At 34.7% G+C, this 23,972-nt stretch overlaps 3 pseudogenes; 1 reads left to right on the top strand and 2 right to left on the bottom strand.

Moving 5' to 3' along the window:
* Positions 1-8: 8 nt before the first annotated feature.
* On the bottom strand, positions 9-23,881 carry LOC130669970 (tyrosine-protein phosphatase non-receptor type 9-like; annotated as a pseudogene).
* LOC130670036 (tyrosine-protein phosphatase non-receptor type 9-like) lies at positions 5,544-8,393 on the top strand (annotated as a pseudogene).
* Positions 15,348-16,157, bottom strand: LOC130670037 (tyrosine-protein phosphatase non-receptor type 9-like; annotated as a pseudogene).
* Positions 23,882-23,972: the final 91 nt, after the last annotated feature.

Below are 23,972 nucleotides of genomic sequence, written 5' to 3'. Positions count from 1 at the left end.
ATACGGGTTTAATTGCGCACAAAATTCAATATAGATGAAATCCAAACATATAGCGCTTGATAACAATAAACATAGTTCTCCGGCTGACTAATAGCGTTGAGATTTTGCTGTCTTATTTTGACGAAAGTGTTAGGTAGAGATACCTTATTGGTAGCTCTAAATTCAGATATACAAATGTCTAACAAACAGTACACACGGGAATTGTTGAAACCATCACTACAATGTACCATTATTGGTGTAAAGGGCATGTAAGTTCTGTGGAGAGAGCTTATCTACTTCATTACGTGCACTATTCACTCTCATAATGAACAGGGATTTACCTGTCTGGAGGTCACACTCGAATTTGTTTGCTCGAAGCTATTTGGTCTGAACATCCTGTCGGTTGCCTGTTGCCGTGTGACGGAATACCAAATATTCAGGCTGCTTTATATACGCCGTGAGGCACAAAGCCTACGCTTTTCTAAAGGCATGACAATAAGACGATCTCATTATTCATACCACTTTGATTCGTACAGTATTAACATAGTTGATCTTAAGTTATTCTAATTCTTTAATCGATGTGCAAATGTTTCATCCTATGGAGACATCTTTGTCAGTCTCATTATAATGGTATTCAAATAAATCTATATTTACATTGAAGATTCAGCAACTCTAAAACTTAGATTATATATAACTTCGTGTCATTCGATCGGGTTAACTGTGCCGAATTCAATGTTTTAGATATAATAAATGAAAGTACACTTTATCATAATAAAATCTAGGTTACTTTATCTGCCACGGTCGCACTTACGTCATCCGCCCAGTTCTATCAAGTAGCCAGTGATTAAAAAATACGCACGAGGTATTTGTCTAGACTGTGTGCGCTCAATATGTCATATCTGATTATACATCGTTAGGTACCCAAAAATCATAGGTAGTCTAAATAATGTAGCGAATATTAGATGCCCTTAAATTAATTGAACTGCTTTTCATAAACATACTAGGTGCCTATTTACTAAACAACACTCGGTATTTTTCAGACTCGAACTTCTTGAAAATTATCTATACCAGAAATAAAAAAGAAACGTTAGTCACTTAAATTTTAATTAAATTAAAAGTATTTACAACTTTCTGTAAAGAGTGGCTGTTGTCATAGTAGGTCTTTCAGGAATTAAGATATCTCATGACTTTTTATAAACATTTCATGCGTGTAATTGAAAGTTATACAATCAAATTTAGATACTTAAAAAAAACTTAATAATACTTAATCAATTATAGACATTAAATGTTTCTTTCAGTGAAAAAGTAGCGGAAATCTAACAGTGATAGAAATTTAGAGTCATTGTTGCAGTTCTTAGGTAGATATCTATTTACCCCACCGCAATGTTTTTGACGGTCGCCTTCTTCTTCCATCAGGAAGGAAAAAAAAGTCATACATAGACATTGCCATAGCGTCAATCTTATAACGCATGTCCTTCTGAAATTCATCGGCCCATTGTTGGAAAGTTATCGCTTTTCTGCACTAAAAAAGAGAAAAAACGTATTTGTTAATCACAATGAATGTTCAGCTCTGCTTATATTTCATACTATTCTATTGAGAGAATAGTATATTGTGTGACAAGGATGAAACAAGACGATTTCAGACTAGGGTGAGGTTGATGGCATCACCCGCAGTCTGAAATCGTGTTTTAATTAGAGTCACACACTGTATTTTTCATGATTACCTGCATCGGAACTTTAAGATTCAGTGTCAGCAGCCAGTAAGAAACAAGTTTATATCAAGCCGATGATGCGGAGAACTGCTAGAGAATAAGAAATATGCGATTTACAGTCACTTATTGAATAGTAAATAAGACAAAAATATTATTTTCACTCATTTTTTAGTAATTTTCTTTGGTTAATTAAAACTGTCACTTGAAAAATAAAATGAGTAAATCGAAGTGACCAGTGAAAAAATGAGAGTAATAAGGCTGCAAATGAACATTGAATATAACTGACACCGGGCAGAAACAATTGTGTTTTTTCCCAAGAGAAGAATCACACATGTTTTTGCCCGCTGTATGAAGGTATTTTTGAATTACGAATTCGCTAGCAGTTGTTTGTAGCATCGACTAGAAATTAGCTTGTTTCGGCAGGCTGTAGAGACACTAAACCTTCAATTTTCGATGCTGGTATTATGAAAAGGTTTTATCTGGGTTGAATGTCGTGCATTTTTACGTGGAAAATTTACGATATGTTTTTACTTGTAATTGTAATAGTTTACTTACGGCAACATCGTTGGATTCGCAGCTACCTGGGTCTGCATATGGATGTCGATCTAACATTGTTATCAATGGAGGAATTGGGCCAGCCTCCACCATGATAATTACAACTATTAATATCCACAATGTCTTCATTTTTTAAATGGTTCACTTGATTTAATCTTCAAATTTTACCTTAGAAAATAATTTTTCTCAAACAAAAACGTATTCCGTAATGAAAAATTACCCGCACGTTAAAATCTATTAATCAGAGACTGAACTGGTTGCAGTAAATGAGTGATATCAACTGCCAGTTCTAAATTCTAGAGGTAACCACAATACCTGACTTGCGTGATATAGAGCATTATAACATATACCTAATTGCTAGATTTTATAGCCAAAAAATAGGAGTGAACTAAGAAAACTAGTCGACATTTTTCGACCAAGTATTATTTGTTCGCATGATTCACTCATGGTTCTGCATTTAATTATGTGCCAGCGATTATGATGCTATAATTTTGTTTTACGACAGGGGCGTGAATGCTAATGTGACCTAGACTTTTATGACAGGTCTTCGCCGAACTGTTTGTTCATTGTTAGTTTGATTACGTAATCGCTAAAAATTCTGTATACGTGAGCACGAGCACAGTTAACCCATCTAACCTTGGAAACTTTAGTATCAATTCATGACAACTGAGAATGAGGCCTGAAATAGTATATTACATACCTAGGCCAGTAAAATAAGAAAAGTCTCAGAGCACATGTAATTGTTGGCCGAGGCGAAGCCGAGGCTGACAAACATGTGGTCTGAGGCTTTCTTTTTTACTGGCCAAGGTGTGTATATTATTTTTCTGCTCGACGAAGCCGGAAAGTTGCAACTTCGTTTAGGGCAGCGGCCCGAAAGTTGCCACTTTCCGGCCGGAGGGCAGAAAAATAATTTCCTCGTAATGTTTAATTATACATGAATTTCTAACGGAACCTTTATTCCCGGTTGATGATGTATTACTTGGCATCCATAAAGAAATCGAGTGAGGAGAACAGATAACCGGATTATTGTAATAGAATCAGTAGATATTAACTGCTGTTCTACCGTAGAGTATAGATTTAAGATAAAAAACTAACCATGGGGTTGTTATGTCCCCGTGAAAATTTTATGTAATTTATTGTGTTTATATTTTGATTTTTAGAAATCTATAGATTTCTTGGAATAACTTGTTTCGGGGGATTCACGGGGAAACATGGATGTGAAATTTTACAATAATAGATTTTATTTCGTGGTTTTAAAGTTTATTTAATCACACATTTAATTATTAAACACCAAATGAAAATTAACAAATTTAAAATTATTTAAATCCATAAGAAATTACTATTTAAATTTATATTTCAGTTATTTAATATACTTGTTCACGAATTGCTTATAAATATTCTAAGTTAACAAATTCATATTATTTGAATAACTATTTTATTTTAAATTCAAAATTATTCCCGGGAAAAAATGAGTTTGCCTAATCATATATGATTATATATGTTCATATATATGATCATATATGATTATATATAATCATGTATGAAGTTATATATAATCATGCATGATTATATATGGGGTCATATATAATTATTTATAATTATATATGACCCCATACATAATTAGATATGATCATACCTGGCTGTTATAAGCCCATATATAAGTCTATATATAATCAGATCTGATTATATATAAGTCTATATATAATTAGATCTGATCAGATCTGATTACATATAAGTCTATATATAGTTAGATCTGATCATACCTGGCTGTTATGACCCCATATATAATCATGTACAAGTCTATATATGATCAGGTCTGATCATATATGAGTCTATATATAATTAGATATAATCATACCTGGCTGTTATAACTCAATATATAACCATATATGAGTCTATATATGATCAGATCTGATCATCTATAAGTCTATATATAATTAGATATAATTATACCTAGCTGTTATAACCCCATATATGATCATATATAAGTCTATACATGATTAGATCTGATCAGACACGATTGATACAAACCCATATATAATTAGATATAGGCCTATATATAATTAGATCTGATCAGACGTGACTGATATAAACCTATATGTAGTTATATATGTCTATGATTAAATCTGATCAGATTTCATTGATATGAAACCTATTAATATTTAAATATACATATATATATATATATATATATATATATATGTATTAAATAATATGACAATTTTTTAATATCAATGTTATTAAATTTTTATTCTGTCAACTATCAATCAAACTTAAATCCCCAATACTTAAAAAATGTTCAAAGGTTTCGGCAGTAATTTAAAAGTATAAAGTATCAATTTGATTATTTGAGTTAAGTAATGCCATAAACGTTTCTTGATTGTAAGTGTATAACAGACTGGAGGATCAGACTACAAACCATCGATAACAAAAGTTAAGCAGCATCGGCGTTGGACATTAATTGGATGGGTGACCTCGTAGTAAAATAATTGTCGATGGTTAATAATTTTTTTTTTTTTTTTTTTTATTTAATTTTAACCGACATTGATATTGATGAAGACAATAAATCCTAATTAAACTACTTAATTAATAATTTACAGATATTCTAAATGAGATTCTAAAAATGACTATATTCGTTCATGCATGATTATATATAATCATATATGATCATGTATAAACAGATCAAGTTATGTATGATCAGACCTGGCCAATTTTTGGATCTGATCATATATAGACAATTATGCATGATCATATATGATTAGGCAAAATCATTTTTTCCCGGGTTATTTAAATTCGTATTTGTGTTAATATTTTGACAGTTTCTTTAAATTCGTATTACTATTAATCTTGTATAGTATAATATTGGTTCACAATATAAAATTATATTTAAATTCCCAACTTAAAATTATTTATTTAGATTATTATTAAAACATTAGTGCTTCACAGATTAAATTATTATTTAGATTATTATTTCAATTACTATTGTTTTATAATTCACAAATTAGAAATTGTTATTTGAATTCATTATATTTCATAAAGTACTAATATTCACAATTGAAGATTTATTTGAATTAGTATTCAAATTATTGTTGAAAAACACAAATTAAATTAATATTGAAATCGATATTCGAATTATCATAGTTCAGAGTTCACAAATTGAAATCAAATTCGTAAAATAACACTTTTGTAATGTACTTAAAGTTCACAAATTAAAACTAGTTATTTAAATTTAACAAAATTAATAATAAAATTTATTTGAAAATCACTTTCATTAGATAAAGTGATAAAAATGAATTTTTTTAGTATATTTTATGTTTAAACTAGAATGACAACTATTTGAAAATCACTTTCATTGAATAAAGTGATTCAAATAGAAAGTTTAAATAATATTTCTATTTAAATAAAATATATATATATTGTTTGACTTGCCATGTTGTGACTTGCATTATTACCATATCATAGTACGTCTACGTCACTAGTACACCTCATAGGCTGTACCAGTGATAGTATCGGACTGGGATCGTTGCGACTATAGCGAATTCATAAAGTAAAAGATCCAATAGTGGATACCTCCGGTGCGGATACAAAACATGCCATCGTCTTTCTAGAAATATTTTACAATAATTACTTCACTTAGGCAGAGGGAAAAGTTTACATTACCTACATATGTATTGGTTTTTACAAAGTCATAGTATAGATAAAGTAAAAATATTAAAAATTGATAATATAAGTAGGTTTTCCGGTATTGAAATTTAGGACCTCATTAGCAAAAATGCCTCATTGTTTCAGCGAGTTAGGCAAATCGACCAAAAATGCCTTTTGAGTACGTACAATGGGCATTGTGGTTTTCCTGTTCTTTTCAGAAGCACTGTACCTATTTCATGTTCACCTGTTTGGACCATACTTTCTGGCATCTACACGTGGATACCTGTGAGTTCATCAAGGAACGTTGGTTCATTATCCAACACAATCTAGGGACTGTATCAAACGATGTGCTATACCTACAAAAGCACCTCACCACACATCATAGCATGCGTATCCATGAAAACGAACAGATAAAGCACGCGTAAACTGATTTTTGTTTGTTTAGATAACAAAAATCTTATTCTGCCAGTCAAAATATTCACATTTCTACTGACGGTCAATATAGATCAATAGTGGTCAGATAATTATTCAGGAGAAGCGCGTAATGAATGACGTATGATGCCTTAGGTATGAGCTCTTGAAAAGTTTAAAAAATAACAAATAAAATTTGTCGGGAGTCCCATTGATACATTTTTTTTCCGTATTTACTATCGTCCCTATTAGGCTAAATAGAAAATGCCGTAGGTACCGAAAGTCTACGTGATTTCCGTCATTATGAAATATTATAATTAAAATGCTGACGTGAGTAGAAGCGATTGTTACCATATGTTTAATGGTCATAATATTGATATTGGCATGTTCTGAATCTACTGATAAACTATTATAAATACTCACTTTCCTTAAGCATTCATTCAGTCTCAATCTGCGACCCAACTCACATGAGACCTAACAATACTCTATTTGAAATGGGTTTACGGTATTCTAAAAACCGTGTTACTTCGACTCAGAAAAGTATTGTTCATTAATTTTGAGATAATAACATGAACAAGTAATGCAAAAGATAGTAGCATTTCCCTTCAACATCTCTCTGGGAAATATGAATGTGAAGAAGAACAGATATCCTGATGCAGCCTGCTTCGATTACAACCGGGTGGTCCTTCCATTTTGGAAGAGTCTCGACGACTACATCATTGCTAGCTTCGTCGACGGACACAACATCAAGAGAAGATTTATCTGTGCCCAGGGTCCATTGAAAGAAACGACTACGACTTCTGGCGAGCTGTGTATCAAAACCGCGTTCGTGTTGTTATCATGCTTACCAAGACCTATGAAAATAACAAACAAAAGTACTACTCTTATTGGATTTCTTACAAAGGATTCATCGTGACCTACGGTAAGCTTAAAATAAAGACCAACAAAATAAAAAGCTTTCGCAGCTATAAGGTGACAACTTTGCGTCTTACTAATACTAATACTGGAACCGTATTTGACATTAAACATTTTGCTTACAAGGACTGGCTTCAGAATGGCGTTCCATCAGATGTGAAGAACTTAAGCTCCTAGACTTCGTCTTGGCAGTGAGGCGTGCTGACTCAGAGGCTGAAGTTCAGGTCTCAGGTGAAAACCGTGTAGAAAAGTCTCCTATCTTAGTGCATTCCTGCGCAGGTGTGGACCGGGCGCCAGCGTTTTGTGTGATAGATATATGCATTTCTATGTACATCGAAAGTGCAATCATACCGTTGTCAACAACATTGCGTGATCTTCGTAAGCAGAGAAACAATTGTCTCTCATTAGCTACACAATGCATGTTTTGCTATTCTACAGTGCTCCGGTTCGTTATATCAACGGCTTGTTAGATGAAATACAGTTATTCGATGTTCATGGTGTAATTTTAGTAGATTGTAAGTAAACATTAGTTATTAGGATAAGTTTGGTTGTAAATCTAGTGTGTTTAATCTTATAACTTACTGTTATTTAGAATAGATCGCTCATATGTTGCTTATTATTGTCTATGATAAATTTGTTCACGATTTTAATTACACATTAAAAAAGCTATAGAATCTCATCTCAATCGATCTTCGGAATTTCCTTGTTTAGCTCATGAAGCTATCTGAATTGATTAATTCTATATATCAATCCTCAATTTCGAAAGGGAAACATCTCAAAAAATTAAAACTTTTTACTTATTATATACATATATATACTTCCCCTATATTGGCTACTAATAAGAAGCATAAAAAGTAAAACATTTTACCCTAGTCGAAAATTTTATTTAAAAAAGTCGGCAAAGCGTTAACAAAGCATGCATAATTGGTATTATTATCACTATCCTGAAAAAAATCTATGTGAAATATTGTTGATAGCACATCTGATTAAAAATTTCATTAGAAAATATTCATTTTTATTATTCAAAGAACGTTTTGATATCATATCAGTTGATTTTGTTAATATTAGTCATCATCTGTATGAACAATAACGAATATGTTCATCGTATTTGGAACGTGCTTCTTTAATAGGTAATTTATGAATAAATTATATCACTATACTACAGTAAAGTACCGCATATCCGAATGTGATCGAGCCAAATGTAATAAATTTCAGTTTGTAGTGATGACTGTGTTAATCAAAACGATATACAAAGATTCGGACATTGATTATCAAGCACTATCAACAATCCGGATAAACGGAGGTTTACTTTCGAGAAAATTGACTCAAACAGTCAAAAGTAATTTATAAGCAAGTCGGTGAATCAGAGAAGATGCCAATCCATATATTTTCATGGAAAGTGAGCGTAACTTTTCCACTGTTTAGAGTATCTCCACACAATACAAATGTATTTTGTTCATTCTGATGCCTTCTAGTGGTAAAAAACCCCAAAAAGCTCCAAAAAAAAGTTTAGAATCGAGTTATGATGGCGTGTAAGGCGTGGGAGGATCGGTGAGGATACTAGCCCCTGTATTTAAATAGAAAACGGCCGTAACTTTTTAACTGTTGAAAATGACTTTAAACAATATTAACGATATCTGTTTATTATCATCTTCATTTGTGAAAAAACCCCAAAGAGCACAAAAAATAATTATAATCAAGTTATGATAGCGTGTAAGACGCGGAAGGAGGGGTGGGGGTCGGCGAGGATGCCAGTATTTATGTGAAAAGTGGCCGTATCTTTTTTACTGTTGGGAATAACTCTACACAATCGAAACGTTCTTTGTATATTGTGATGCCCTCGAGTAGTAGAAACCCCAAAAATTTGGGCGAGAAAAGTTTTCATTTCCTTTAAAAACCTGTATGAGGGTGGATGAAGATACACTGCCTATGAAATTTGAATGAAGAGTAGCCGTGCTGTCATATCGACTATGTTCACTAAAAGAGAATAAAGTATACCGCTTATCCGGATTGAGCGTAGATAATTTTTAAGTTAATTAACAACACCGATGAGATCTATCTCGAAAATGAAGCATAGACGAGAATAAGAAAAATAATGATGAATAGTATTTAAGATAATTTTATAGATGCAATGTTGATTTCGGATATTCGGAGTTTCACTGTACGGATAATTTATGAATAAATTATATCACAACTACACTAATATCTTTCTATTTAATGCATATTTATGCTTTAAGTGATGATGTTAGATTATTACGCATAGTTTGAATGTAAAATATAATTTGTTGTTTTAGAGTTAATGACTTGATTTATTGAATGACAAGAATTGAACTAAAATATATCAATGGAAAACACTTTGCTTAGTAGCATCCATAGTAAGCTGAACATTGATTATGACTATTAATAAATTGAGTAAATGTTTAATATTTATAAATCATAAAAGACATGTAAATAATAGGATTTGGTAAAATCAGATCACCAGTTTCAATTTATACTGTAGTGATAAATTATATTTTACTAGCACGTTGTTGAAAAAATCTACATGTATTCCGGGAGAAGAATGAGATTTTCCATAATGATTTCAATATATTAGTAACATAGAGGGGGAGTATATATATATATATATATATATATATATATATATATATATATATATATATATATATATATATATATATACATATGTATGTATATATTTATATACTCCCCATTTTGTTACTAATATAACACATCACTTAAAAAAATTAATTTAGAAACATTCGAGATTTTGAAAAAATTACGTTGTGTCTAATTGAGAAACACATTTGTTGAGAATCATCAAATTATACTGAAATACGTTATTTGTGAAGTAGACAAAAAACTATGATTGATTTGATATCACCATTGTAGCTCATCTCAATATATAATAAGAATTTATTTTCTAGTAAAATAATATTACGAGAGTTTATGAATCCAACACTGTTTTGTATGCTAAACTAAAAAACGTGATATTTTAGTTATTTTCGTGTTAGAGTCGTAAACATCCAAGACAAAAAAATATGATAAAAATTTTTTATCACATATATAAGATAAACTTATAGAATCTTCAGTTGATGTCTATGGCTCAGTATTGTTAATAGATACAATCATTCATATCAATAACATTATTTTATCATGCTCATAATTTGAAAAGCTTTATAATTTGAATTTTATTCAAAAGTAGCATTTCATTATAACCCATGTCGTATCCCATATGATCGACGAGTTAATTCAGAATACCGGAAATTACGTCAACAGCAGGTCCGTTCTGACGTCATTTGTTTTTCTACCTGTTCTCCGCCAAGTAAGAAAATTTCTCGATGGAGTGCAACCCTAGTCGACCATAGTCAGTTATGTGCGAGACCTCCATACAACATGGACTAGAGTGGACTAGTACTGCATTCCACCAAGAAATTTTCAGTTTCGAAAGACAAAAGTAATCATCATGAGATTTCTGAACTGTAGCTTCATAACTGGACATAGCGTGTCAGTGAAAAGTCAGCGCGACCTCAGCGTCTCGTTATATTTCACTGTCAACACTGGCATCGAAGTTATAGGTATGGTATTGAAGTAAAAAAAAAAAGCATATTAATTTTATTATTTTTATTATAAACATGACAAATAATTATTTATTTTAATTGTTTTCTAGTATATAGCCGTAGTAACGGCCTTTTACACTTTTTCCCTTTATATCGCAACTGCTTTACTTCTCTTTCTGCCTTCATTGTGCGGCTGTGGCCCGACTTGTGCTTATACTGTACTGCATCATTACGGTGATGCCCTACAACCTCTCTTGTGCAATGGAGGTATAGTGGCGTAGGGAAACCACAGAGAAAACCTAGCCAGTACAGTTTCGGTTTGGGTGAAGCTCCAGTGATCGATAAAATTCGCATTTTACCGATCACTGGATCTTCATCCCGCGCCTAACGGTCAGAGACCTTTGTTCGAACCCAACGCGTGGCTAAACGGTCACCCAGCCAAGTAGTGGCCATGCTTAATCCTACTTAACTTCGGTGATCGCCCAAGCCACGCGCGTGCCGAACGGCTGCTCTAGCCGCTTAAACATGACAAATAAAATATAACATAAAACTTATATGATAAGCACGATTTACAAAAAAGCTGTCTCCAATATAACATACAGATTTACCTATTGAGTTATTATTATCAGTGGGTTGCAATGTACATTTACTGTAGAATTTTAAACACTTTTGTTTTCATCTATCCTCTCGAATTATCTGCCTTTTACAGTGGAGAGAGCTTGCCTTTCCATATTAATCTGTCTGTTTGTTTCCTACTTTTCCCAAAAAATCTACCTACTTTTGTGGTTAGGTCCGTCTTACTACACTGTACTACATTTGCTTGTGATAGGAATGCAAACAAGTCTACCACAATGATAAGGAAAACTCTAGAAGACCTGGTTGAGTACAGGTGGCCTTTCTGTGGCGACCTCCCGAAGCGGAAACCGTTGATATGGTGAAAAAAATCTTGTTCTCGCCGGGATTCGAAACAATGTATCCAACGTCTAGAGCCTTGAAGACTCTCTGGAGATTTACAAGCAAGTTACACATAGTAAATTACAATGTATCTAGATTTCAATAACAATCTCATAATATTCGGTTGCTGTTTGTCTATATCGGATGTGAGATTCAAACCACTTCGGTCAAAAAATTACAAAAACATTCTGAGAAACACATTTTGATAAGGTGCGATAACAGTAATTACATTATCTTACATACTAGTCGCTTCGCAATGTATAAACTAATGTAACACAAACTAACCTACAAGTTATTTCAATCACACCAAATAAGATTGCATTGTCTTCATCTAGTAGCTATGCTTTCTATCAATAAAATACACTTATGCTATTTGCGACACCTACACATAACACTCATGTCTACACTATTTACTTCGCGACACTTTTAGCCACTTATCAGAAACACTTTCTTCGCAGTAGCCAGGAAATCTCGTCGAGAAATCGTACCATAAGTTTTGAGTATTATTGCCATTTCTTTGTCGTTATTTTTTGAAGCCTTTTTGAACGCCATGTGACTGTAGTAGTTTTCTGCTTCTAAATCTATGTGTGGTTGTTGACAGAACCATGCAGCTAGTTCGTAGTCTTGGTTCCCCACTGCAATGTGAAGGACAGTGTCACCACTATTACGTTCTCGTACATTGAGATCTGTTCCATATTTCACCAATTTTTCTATCATCTTTATTGCTCGCTGCCCTCGATGTATTCTCGCTGTAACATGAAGGCAAGTTTGTCCCAGATCATTCTTCTGATTGAGCCACGTCTTGAACGCATCATCCAATAACTGTTGGAGTTCACATAAGGAACAATACCATCCATTTTTCACAATCACGTGAAAAACGTTCTCCCCGCTATACGCAAAATGTGCGCGCCAGTTTGTCTTAAGCAGAACTAGAAGATCTAAAACATCCATTGTTTAGCAGTTGTTAACTCATCTATTTTTGATGAAAATTTCGAACGACTGGAGCATTTTATCGATGCTACCTATTTATATTCCCGTGCCTGTTCGGAGTGTGTTGTTTGGGAATCCCCGGCTTTTTTTTTAATCACATGGTGTTGCCAACTTAAATTAATAATGGCATTTAGTTTTTACTGAAGTAACAAGCTTGTTGCCAAAAATGCAATCGTGTATGTACGAAACCAGAGAGTTTTACTATAATTTACTATTTATACTAGAATCTAAACTATAATTAGTATAGTATATAAATTTACGTATTAAGTTTTGACCGCAGGTTTATATCTAATAATATTAAGTCTTTACTCTCCCATATTGAGTGCAATTAATTACTCACTCTAATAAAAAAACAACTCTAACTAACTCTACATTGTCTTAAGTAGTTACCCGACGAAACACTCTTACCCTATTTGCGTCACATAACCATAAAGCGCTTATCCTATCTGCGTCACGAACGCAACACTTATATTTTTTTTTTTTTTTTTTTACACTACTTGTTTTTCACACTGTCAATTATTATTCTGAATCACTCTCTTCTTCTTCTTCACCGTCGCTTTCTACCAGAGTAATTGCACCATGGGTTTCGAATATCTTCATCACTTCTTTGTCACCGTTTTTCAATGCCATGTGAAGTACAGTGTCACCAACACCACGATCTCTTTCGTTAAAATCTGCGCCATATCCCACTAACTTCTCTATTTTCCGTATTGCTTGTTGTCCTCTATGTGCGTCCGTTGCAATGTGAAGGCAAGTATGGCCCTGATTGTTTCGCGTCTGCAGCCAGAGCTTGATTTTTTCATCTATGAGCCCCTCGATAGCATACAGCATCTTTAACCATCCTCTTTTAGCAATGACGTGAAAAACGTTCTCTCTAGTAGAGGTCTCATGTCGCTCCCAGTCTATCTCAAGCAGAAGTTGCAGATTTGATCTACCTGAACTATCCATCACCGAGAAATATTTTTCGGTTCTACCCCAAATGAACTGTTTTCAAGAACTGATTCATTTTATGTGCATTCTTTATTTAAATCGTCGTTTTACGTGGAGGTCATAGGCTATCGTGTGTTTATTTCAGTCCAGTCGTACGATAGCGTGGTATCATCAATTGCAGTTTATTATGTTATTCAATTTTACTCATCTGTTGAGCAATTTTTTTGTTTTGAAGTGAGAGAAATGATGATGCGCATTAAAATATTTGGGCTTAATTCAAGAGTGAGTTCACAACAAAAATTCAGTCTCTCCTTAATCTAGAACTCATTGAGACAAAATAATGGGCCTCAAGCATTAATAGGTCCGCAGACCATTGCTTGAGGACAGCACACATTGACTGTTCTCTTATGTACTATGTCAAGAACAATGTCTAGCACGCACATGTAACTTATTCTGAAATGTGTAGCATACCTCCATTTCGAAATTCTCACCTCCTGTTTAGGACTTTGCGCTATTCTGAGGGTCTACATTTTGGATTGTCCTTATTTCTCAGGAGATCAAAATAGGTAAAGTTAGAACCAGGGGTTTCAATTTGCAAATGATTGACAGCCGAAGCGCAATTTATAAGTTTATTATGAAATTAGAAGGATTAAATACAAAATAGGCAATAGCTTTCTATTTACTATTGACAGATGAGATCACAAGATAAATCTGTCGACTAAACTAATACGTTATTCTATTTAATCTAAATACTAAGTCTTACTTCATTCTAAGGTAACCTTAAGCTAGTTAGTAAAACGTGGTAGCACAGTATGCGATCACCCAACAAAACCGGAACTAATATCATTTATTGATAGATATAATAACATTTACTTGTAGCTACTTTTCGATTTGTCACCGGTAAAGTTGGTATGGTCATACAATTTTCTATCGTAGAGAGATCGTACTTATCGTAAGCTAAAAAAGATACATTTCATACAAATAGTTGTACACGGCGTGTTTGCATGTAATTAAGTGACACCTATTAACACGATTACCCCATGAGCAGTTGTTTGACAATATTTACAATACCTTTTTGACCTCTGTACTTAAACATATAACATAAATTTTCTTAGTAATGCAAACATGTTACATTTTTCACAGTAATTTTTAAAAACTAATGAACAACATACATTCATTTTAAAGAAGCCCTGGCGGTTTTGAACGACCCTGGAAACACGGTGGAATCACGGTGGATCCACAGCGGTTACACGGTGAACCCACCGTGATTACACCGTGCTTACACCCCCAGGGTGTTTCCAGGCTGTTTCTAGAGTGATTGGAAACCGCCAGGAAGCACGTAACATTTGATAGAGAATGTCGTATATGTTTAGACCCAAGAATAATCACCATGTGCCTGAAATTTGAAATTAACAGACAACAGTCACCTGGAATAAATTACTCGTTGACTTTCTGTATTATTTTGAGAAATCTTGGCTATATCTTTCGGTCTTCAAGATACTGATTCTGCGGTTCATATTTAAAACTCAAATCTTAAAATACCTGAGGACGTTTTCCAAAATAAAGTGTCCTTCCCATAGCATTTAGGCTTGGAACGTCGTCATACACAAAGTATTTTTAACTAGATACGAGATAAACAAATCATAAACAATGGGCTGTGCCTTTAACACATATTAACTGTATCAAATTTCATTAAGAGTTAGGCATGAATTAAATGATATCAGAAGACATAGTCACTTAATCAATTCATACAACCATATTTTTGCTGTCTGACTTTTTTAACAGCATTTGCAATAGATAGCAGTTGAGTTTTTTTGAGCTCTGTAATACAGAAATCGAGTACACAAAATACCTCTGGGCTGCTACTATTGCCAATGCAATCCACAATTATGGGACCAAAATTTCTGAAGGTGCCATGCTTTTTTAAATCAGCGTACAGGTTGTCGATATTAAAAAAGAAATTTAAAAAAACCTTTGGGTCATAGGAAAAATTATCAGCTGGCCTAGCAGTATACTGAAAATGTGATAGCTTGCGTGCTTGCCCTTTTTGAGAACCAACAAGGTTAACACAATGTGGGGGTTTGTGATAATTCCTTAAGTCTCTATCTGAAAGTTGTTCCAGGCTATTACAGTACCTTCATTTAAACTCCAGAATCTATTAAAATTTTTCTTATCCCACACTATTTGTAAATATCTGTCAGTGTTATTTGCACACGAGTTCGTAGTGACGATGTACTTCCGCTTATGTTTATATCCGTCCACAAACCTTGCACTCAAGACTTTCTCCTTACTAAGGAGATTCACTCGGCTGCAAAGTAAATGTACGATTGGTAGGAGATTATTGCCGTTTTGCACCTTATTTACGGCTTGGTTAGAAGAATAGGATGCCCTGTTTTTCTGCTCAGGTACCAATCGCACGATATTCTTGAACAATGCAGCTTAGTGAGTCTGGCTTTTGTATGTAATTGATGAAATACATTATTTTTATTCTCTCATCTCCAACGGGCATTATCACACGCGCTGCAGTATCTGTAAAGAAACAAAATTAATATTAAAACTTATATTTTAATATAAGGACAACGCAACTAGGAAGCATTTGGTTGTCTCATACCCACCGATCCACTGTCACTCGAAGCTAATCATCTAACTCACTTGTTTCATCAAAATTAACCAAAAACATTATTCGTAAGAGTCACTACTACTCGCTGTAAGTAGTACTTTTGAAACATAAGCTTCTCATTACTGCGTTGAAGCTTCTATATTTTTGGTGCGTGTGTAACACGCATGACCTATTATTAAATCACAAAATTATCTGTCAACTCGTAAAAAACGTCCGTTTGGAAAATTTTCGCATGTCCACCTATTTAATGCATGTTTAAAAGCTATAAGCTTTTAATAAGTGGTGTGTTGTGTGCTCCTAAGTATGATTAATAAACATATCAGCTTATAGTACTTCGAAAAATTACCCTTGACTAGTAAACAAAAGACGAAGTTTAGTACGTAATTCAGTGTTTTTTTTTATCAAGACTATCCCCGGCGGTTTTGAATCACCCTGGAAACAGCCTGGAATTACCTTGGGAGTGGAAACACGGTGGATCCAGAGTGGTTACACGGTGGGTTTGTGCTATTTTATCACCCTGATTCCACGGTGGTTACATGGTGTTTCCACGATGGTCACACTGTGTACTCACTATGATTCCACGGTGTATCCACGGTGATTACGCGGTGTTCGTGGAATCACGGTGGGTACACCGTGTAACCACCATGGAATCAAGGTGGGTACACCGTGTCACCACCGAGGAATCACGGTTATAAAATGAAAAAAAAACCCATCGTGTAACCACCGTGGATCCACCGTGATTCCAGGGTGTTTTCAGGGTGATTCAAAACCGTCAGGGATGATTAGTATAACGGGACCTAAGTCTACCTCCACCGAACGTAGGCCGTTTCCTCACTCTTTTGAGCATTCACGGGCTGCGGGCATTCCCATCTTCTACCCTGACGACACTCCTAGTCAAAAAAATAACTAAGGTGGACATTAACCGTCGGTATAATCAAAAATTTTTATTGCACGTAGTATCTAACCACAGCCATCGGGAGTCTCATCTCTCTCGGGCCAAACACTGCTCCCATCTCACGAAATAAAGAGACTCTGGTCACAGTGGGCTGGGACAGGCCTCTCGTAGTACCACGAGCAACTTCTTCCCATACCCTATATAACGGGCTTCCTCCACTTGTTTCTTTCGGGTTCCCAACAAGCAATTATCCGTTTTTTCATCCCCTGATAGATTTTCTAGTTCCCCGAGCAAGTCACACTCTAATTTTTCAAGCCAAATCACAGTTAAAGGAAGCTCGAGGGAGTTCAAGATTATAATTAATTAATGTAACGGGGCCGTTAAGTCCATCTCCGTTTGACGGAAGGCCGATACCTCGCTCTTTGGAGCATACTTGCGCTGTGTAATCACCCATCTTCCACCCAGACGACACTCTCGGCCGAAACCAAGAGTGGACATTAACGGGGGGTATAATCAAAAGTCCCCATTGCGTGTGGTATCTAACCACAGTCACCACACTCGGGCCCCCCATTCCTTCCATCTCAGGAAATAGAGAGACTCTGGCTGAAATGGGGCTTGGAATGGGGTCCCCATGGTACCAATTCCCTGTATTGGTCTACAGGCTGCAGATAAGTGGTGAGTTGCAGCATAACTCATAACCCTAAAAGGGTTTCTTCCACATTATTCCACTTGGATCTAGGACGGCAACTATTAAAAGATTGCCCTCTACCGTCATCACCAAGTAAATATCACTATAGCTAGCCGTAGCTAGTGATAGTATTGTGTACGGGCTATTACACTTAGATGTTTAAGACAGTCAAGAGGGGCTGGCTTCGCCCGCGCAGAGGTGTCTATTAGCTTCCTGCAATTACGGAGTTGCCACATGTTACAAGGTGTAAAACATGCGGGTACCGCTAACGGTTGGAGTAATAGTCTCAGAATTCACGTAGAGGGTGGCATTTGTTTGGTCTGACGCCCCCTAGAGGACGCCAAAACCTCTTTTGAGATCAAGACTATACCGTTCGAAAACTAGTGCACACAAAAGTTGTTGTTGTCGTATTTTTAAAACTACTCGCATGGTATTTATATTCTTTTTCTACGACGCTGTTTATAAAATCTTGAAATAGAAAATGAGAAGGGTCTTTTACATTGCGTTGTCAGTGATAGAAGAATAATAGTTAAATGCGTTTGAACTTACCTCATTAATTACGTCAGGGCCATTTCGACCTCATATTTTACGAAACGTTTCCTCGCGCACATAACCAGCAGTTCATTTTTGAGAGATTGGTATCGTCTTTCGGAACTTTGTATTTCTTTACTCGTCTTGTTTTTATCTTCAGATAGTTTTTTTTACGACTTTTTGGCTCAAAAAATTTATTCTCAAGTTTTAGCACTTCAGCTGCATGTTTCAAACGTCCAGCTTTTGAAAACATTTTGACACGTTTAGCTGTCAAGAAACCTTCAGACCAAATGGTGAAACCCATCCATAGTATTAATAAGGATAACTCCATTCTTCTTATGTTGCCTCAAATAATTATGTTTTTACACACTAGGAAATAAGATCCATTTTTATTTGACCAGCTTCAGAGGGAAAAAAGTATAGGTTAATCGTTATCAGTGCCAATAAATGTGCTGTAAAATTAAAATGAATTTTATTCATTCATCGAGGAGAAGATAACCTTTTTTTTGGCCTTCCAGAAACTTTAGTCGCAGGGTACATGGGTTCGAGATCCTGCGAGGACAAGACTTTTTCTACCATATCCCTGCTTTGGAAAGTTGCTACAGAAAGGCCGCCTGTACTCGACCAGATCTTCTAGAGTTTTCCTTATGATTAGCTTATTTTAAGGAAAGTGTTAGGTAGAGATACCTTATTGGCAGCTCCAACTTTAGATATACAGATGTCTAACAATAGTACACACAGGAATTGTTAAAACCATCACTACAATGCACCATTATAGGTGTAGGGGCATGTAAGTTCTGTGCAGAGAGCTTATCCACTTCATCACGTGCACTATTCACTGTCATAACAAAACGTTTGAACTCTTGTGGGTGATACGAAATGTTGTCCAACAATGCGCCATTTTTCGGACTGCACCATTTTTATGTTTCAGCAGCAGGGTCATGTAGTATACAAAGCTTTCACATCAACTTGTAGGGTTTCTATTCTAATTTCACGGCATTTGAACACTGAGTCTTCTTTGACACTCCAGTATCGGTGCCTCATCAGATTGTCAATCGGCTCGCCCGATTCCGACGTTTGTTGACTTATAGGGTAGAGACCAGATCGGTCATGCCTTGTTCAGGGATTTACCTGTCTGGAAGTTACACTTAAATTTGTTTGCTAAAAGCTATTTGGTATAAACGTTCTGTCGATTTCCTGTTGCCATGTGACGAAATACAAAATTTTCAAGCTGCTTTATATACGCCATGAGGCATGAAGCCTACGCTTTTATAAAGGCATGATAATAAGATGATCTCATTATCCATGCCACTTCGATTCGTACAGTATTAAAATAGTTAATCTTAAGTTATTCTAATTCCCTAATCGATGTGCAAATGTCTCATTCCACGGAGACATCTTTGTCAGTCTCATTATAATGGTATTCAAATAAATCTATATTTACATTGAAGATTCGGCAACTCTAAAACTTGGATTATGAAAAACTTCGTGTCATTCGATCGGGTTAACTGTAACAGATTCAATGTTTTAGATATAATGAATGAAAGTACACAAGAAGTTTGTTCTTTAAAATTATCTATACCAGCAATAAAAAAGGAACGTAAGTCACTTACATTTTAATTAAGTTAATAGTGTTTACAACTTTCTGTAAAGAGTGGCTGTTGTCATGGTAGGATTTTCAGGAATTTAGATATCTCATGACTTTTTATAAACATTTCATGCGTGTAATAGAAAGCTATACAATTAAATTTAGATACTTAAGAAATACTTAACGATACTTAATCAATTATAGACATTCAATGTTTCTTTCAGTGCAAAAGTAGCGGAAATCTAACAGTGGTAGAAATTTAGAGTCAGTGTTGCAGTTCTTGGGTAGATATCTATTTACCCCACCGCGTCGTTTTTGACAGTGGTCTTTTATTTTCATCAGGAAGAAAAAAAAAGTTATACGCAGATATTGCCATAGCTTCAATCTTATGATGCATGTACTTCTGAAATTCATCGGCCCATTTTCGAAAATTTACCACTTTTCTGCACTGAAAAACAGAAAAAAACGTATTTATTAATCACAATGAATGTTCAGCTCTGCTTATATTTCATACCATTATATTGAGAAAATAGTATATTGTGTAACAAGGGATGAAACAAGACGATTTCAGACAAGGGTGAGGTTGATGACATCACCCGCAGCCTGAAATCGTGTTTTATCCAGAGTCACACACTATATTTTTCATGATTACCTGCATCAGAACTTTAAGATTCAGTGCCAGCAGCCAGTAAGGAACAAGTTAATATCAAGCCGATGATGCGGAGAACTGCTAGAGAATAAGAAATATGCGATTTACAGTCACTTATTGAATAGTAAATAAGACAAAAATATTATTTTCACTCATTTTTTAGTAATTTTCTTTGGTTAATTAAAACTGTCACTTGGAAAATAAAATAAGTAAATCGAAGTGACCAGTGAACAAATGAGAGTAACAAGGCTGCAAATGAACATTGAATATAACTGACACCGGGCAGAAACAATTGTGTTTTTTCCCAAGAGAAGAATCATACATGTTTATGCCCGCTGTATGAAGGTATTTTTGAATTACGAATTCGCTAGCAGTTGTTTGTAGCATCGACTTGAAATTAGCTTGTTTCGGCAGGCTGTAGAGACACTAAACCTTCAATTTTCGATGCTGGTATTATGAAAAGGTTTTATCTGGGTTGAATGTCGTGCATTTTTACGTGGAAAATTTACGATATGTTCTTACGTGTAATTGTAATAGTTTACTTACGGCATGGTCTTTAAATCTGCAGTGACGTGGGGCTGTAAATCGTCGATATAATATTCTTGTCAACGGAGGAATCGGACCAGCCTCCACCATAATAATTACAACTATTAATATCCACAATGTCTTCATTTTTAAATGTTTTACTCGATTTAATCTTTAAATTTTACCTTAGAAAATTATTTTTCTAAAAAAATCGTATTCTGTAACGGAAAATTACCCGCACTTTAAAAGTTATTAATTAGAGACAGAACTGGTTGGAGTAAATGAGTGATATCAACTGCCAGTTCTGAATTCCAGAGGTAACCACAATACCTGACTTGCGTGTTACAAAGCATTATAATATTCCTAATTGCCAGATTTTATAGCCAAAGAATAGGGGTGAACTATGAAAACTAGTCGACATTTTTCGACCAAGTATTATTTGTTCGTAACTGTTTGCGCTCGGTAACTATGTTCCCGGCGAACACATGACCTCATTTTGATGTCATACGTAGGTCATAGAAACGTCACAGCAGCTGATGTAAATTTAATGTCAATCTGACGTTTTACATGACTTTAATATGATGTAAAGCTTGTGACATCATATTGATGTAAGCATGACTCTTGTATGACGTCAAAGTTATGACTTATGTATTACGTACGTTTGACATGAAATCTACATTACATTGTTACGTAGTAATGAAGTCATTATCGTATATCATAATGACATAATTTTAAAATCATACATTTATGTCAGTAGCAATGTCACGGTTATACGTAATATGGATATCACTCTTGAATCATATCTTTACATCAGTGACAAGTCAGTATTTTACGCAATGCTGATGTAATTTCCGAGTTATAGTTCTTTATTATCTATATATTAAAATAATACAATCATAGAATAAATTTTCAAAATTGTGTAAGAATAACAACTAATCGTCAAACATTTTTGGGGCCAAAGTAATCGCTAAACTCGATAATAGATTATTAAGACGGTTTAGATTAAAACATAAGCGTGAGTATAAAAAAATTAACTTTATTTTTTTAAATGATATAAGTATCAAAAATATCATTAAGGATGACAAAGAAAATGTAACGACAGTTTGAACTCTTTTGATTTTATGATTCTAATTATTTTTTTTTTTTTTTTTAGTTTAGTATCACAATTTTTCAATCGATAAAATTTCATACGATTTTTTTGGAACTATTTAATGATTCGCAAAATTGTATATAACATTTTTCAAATTTCACATCACAACAAAAAATTAAAAGATTAATTAATTTAATTAAAATTAAAAACTATGTCTTTCCCCGTATTTACTCTTAATACATCAATTAAGCACGAGATTTGAACTCTCGTAATGTGGACCAGTGAGAAACGTTCAGGACTACCAGCCAAGAGGAGCCGTGTTCGAACCTAGCAGACACCCAGGATTCTTTCATCATTTAACGGTATCTAATCTTGTTTCTGAATTTACAATCCGTTTGCGCGGTAATACACCTATACGTCATATTGACGTCATACAATGTCACACGAACATCACATTTACGTCGTGTATACGTCATTAGTTTAACATCATAATCTCACGTAGAAAAGTGGGAAATAATGTGTCACACCTGACTCATTCTCGACTTATATCTTACGTAAATGATGACATAGCGTAACGTCACTCTGACATCAAATTGACGTCAATGTGTTTACTGGGTATTTTGCATCCCTTGGAGTGAATTCCATTCACTATACATAAAGTTCATCATTATACGAAAATCGATCTATAAAATCCATTGGATTTTATGTGATTTCTCAAATTGGGTAGATTAATATAGGTTACACATTTCAAAAGTAAGAAAAGGAATTAATAACCATTTTTTATTTATTGACCATCCCTTGCAGATTTGAATCACGGTGGAAACACGGTGGGTTTGTTCCATTGTACCACTGTGATTACGCGGTGTATCCACCGTGATTCCACGGTGGCTATGCCACCGTGTATACACGGTGTTTTCACTGTGATTACGCGGTGGATACACCGTGGAACCAGGGTGGTGAAATCGCACAAAGCCACCGTGGAATCACGGTGGATACACCGCGTAATCACAGTGGATACACTGTGTATACCCGGTGGTGAAATGGAACAAACCCACCGTGTAACCACAGTGGATCCACGGTGTTTACACTTTCACGGTGTTTCCACCGTGATTCAAATCTGCGAGGGATAATATTGGTGGGAATTCAATTGAGTTAACTCTTTCACCATAGCGTGGATTGTCATACTATTTACTCAAGGTTCTCCATTTAATTTCGTGCCAACGATTATTAGGCTATAAATTTTCTTTACGACAGGGGCGTGAATGCTAATGTGACCTAGACTTTTATGACAGGTCTTCTCCGAACTGTTTGTTCATTGTTAGTTTGATTACGTAATCGCTGGAAATTTTGTATACGTGAGCACGAGCACAGTTAACCCATCTAACCTTGGAAACTTTAGTATCAATTAATGACAACTGAGAATGAGGCCCAAAAAATAATTTCCTCGTAATGTTTAATTATACATGATTTTCTAACGGAATCTTTATTTCCGGTTGATGATGCATCACTTGGCTTCCATAAAGAAGTCGAGTGAGGAGAACAGATAACCGGAATATTGTAATAGAATCAGTAGATATTAACTGCTGTACTACCGTGTAGTATAGATTTAAGATAAGAAACTAACCATGAGGTGCGGGCATTGGCCATGTTGTGACTTGCATTATTCCCACATAATAGTATACCTCATGGGCTGTACCAGTGATGGTATCGGACCGGGATCGTTGCGTCTATAGCAGAT

Source organism: Microplitis mediator, chromosome 6, assembly GCF_029852145.1.
Source record: "Microplitis mediator isolate UGA2020A chromosome 6, iyMicMedi2.1, whole genome shotgun sequence".
NCBI classification, from domain to species: domain Eukaryota; kingdom Metazoa; phylum Arthropoda; class Insecta; order Hymenoptera; family Braconidae; genus Microplitis; species Microplitis mediator.
The sequence above is the reverse complement of the archived record's forward strand: the minus strand, read 5'-3'. Positions and strand labels throughout refer to the sequence as shown.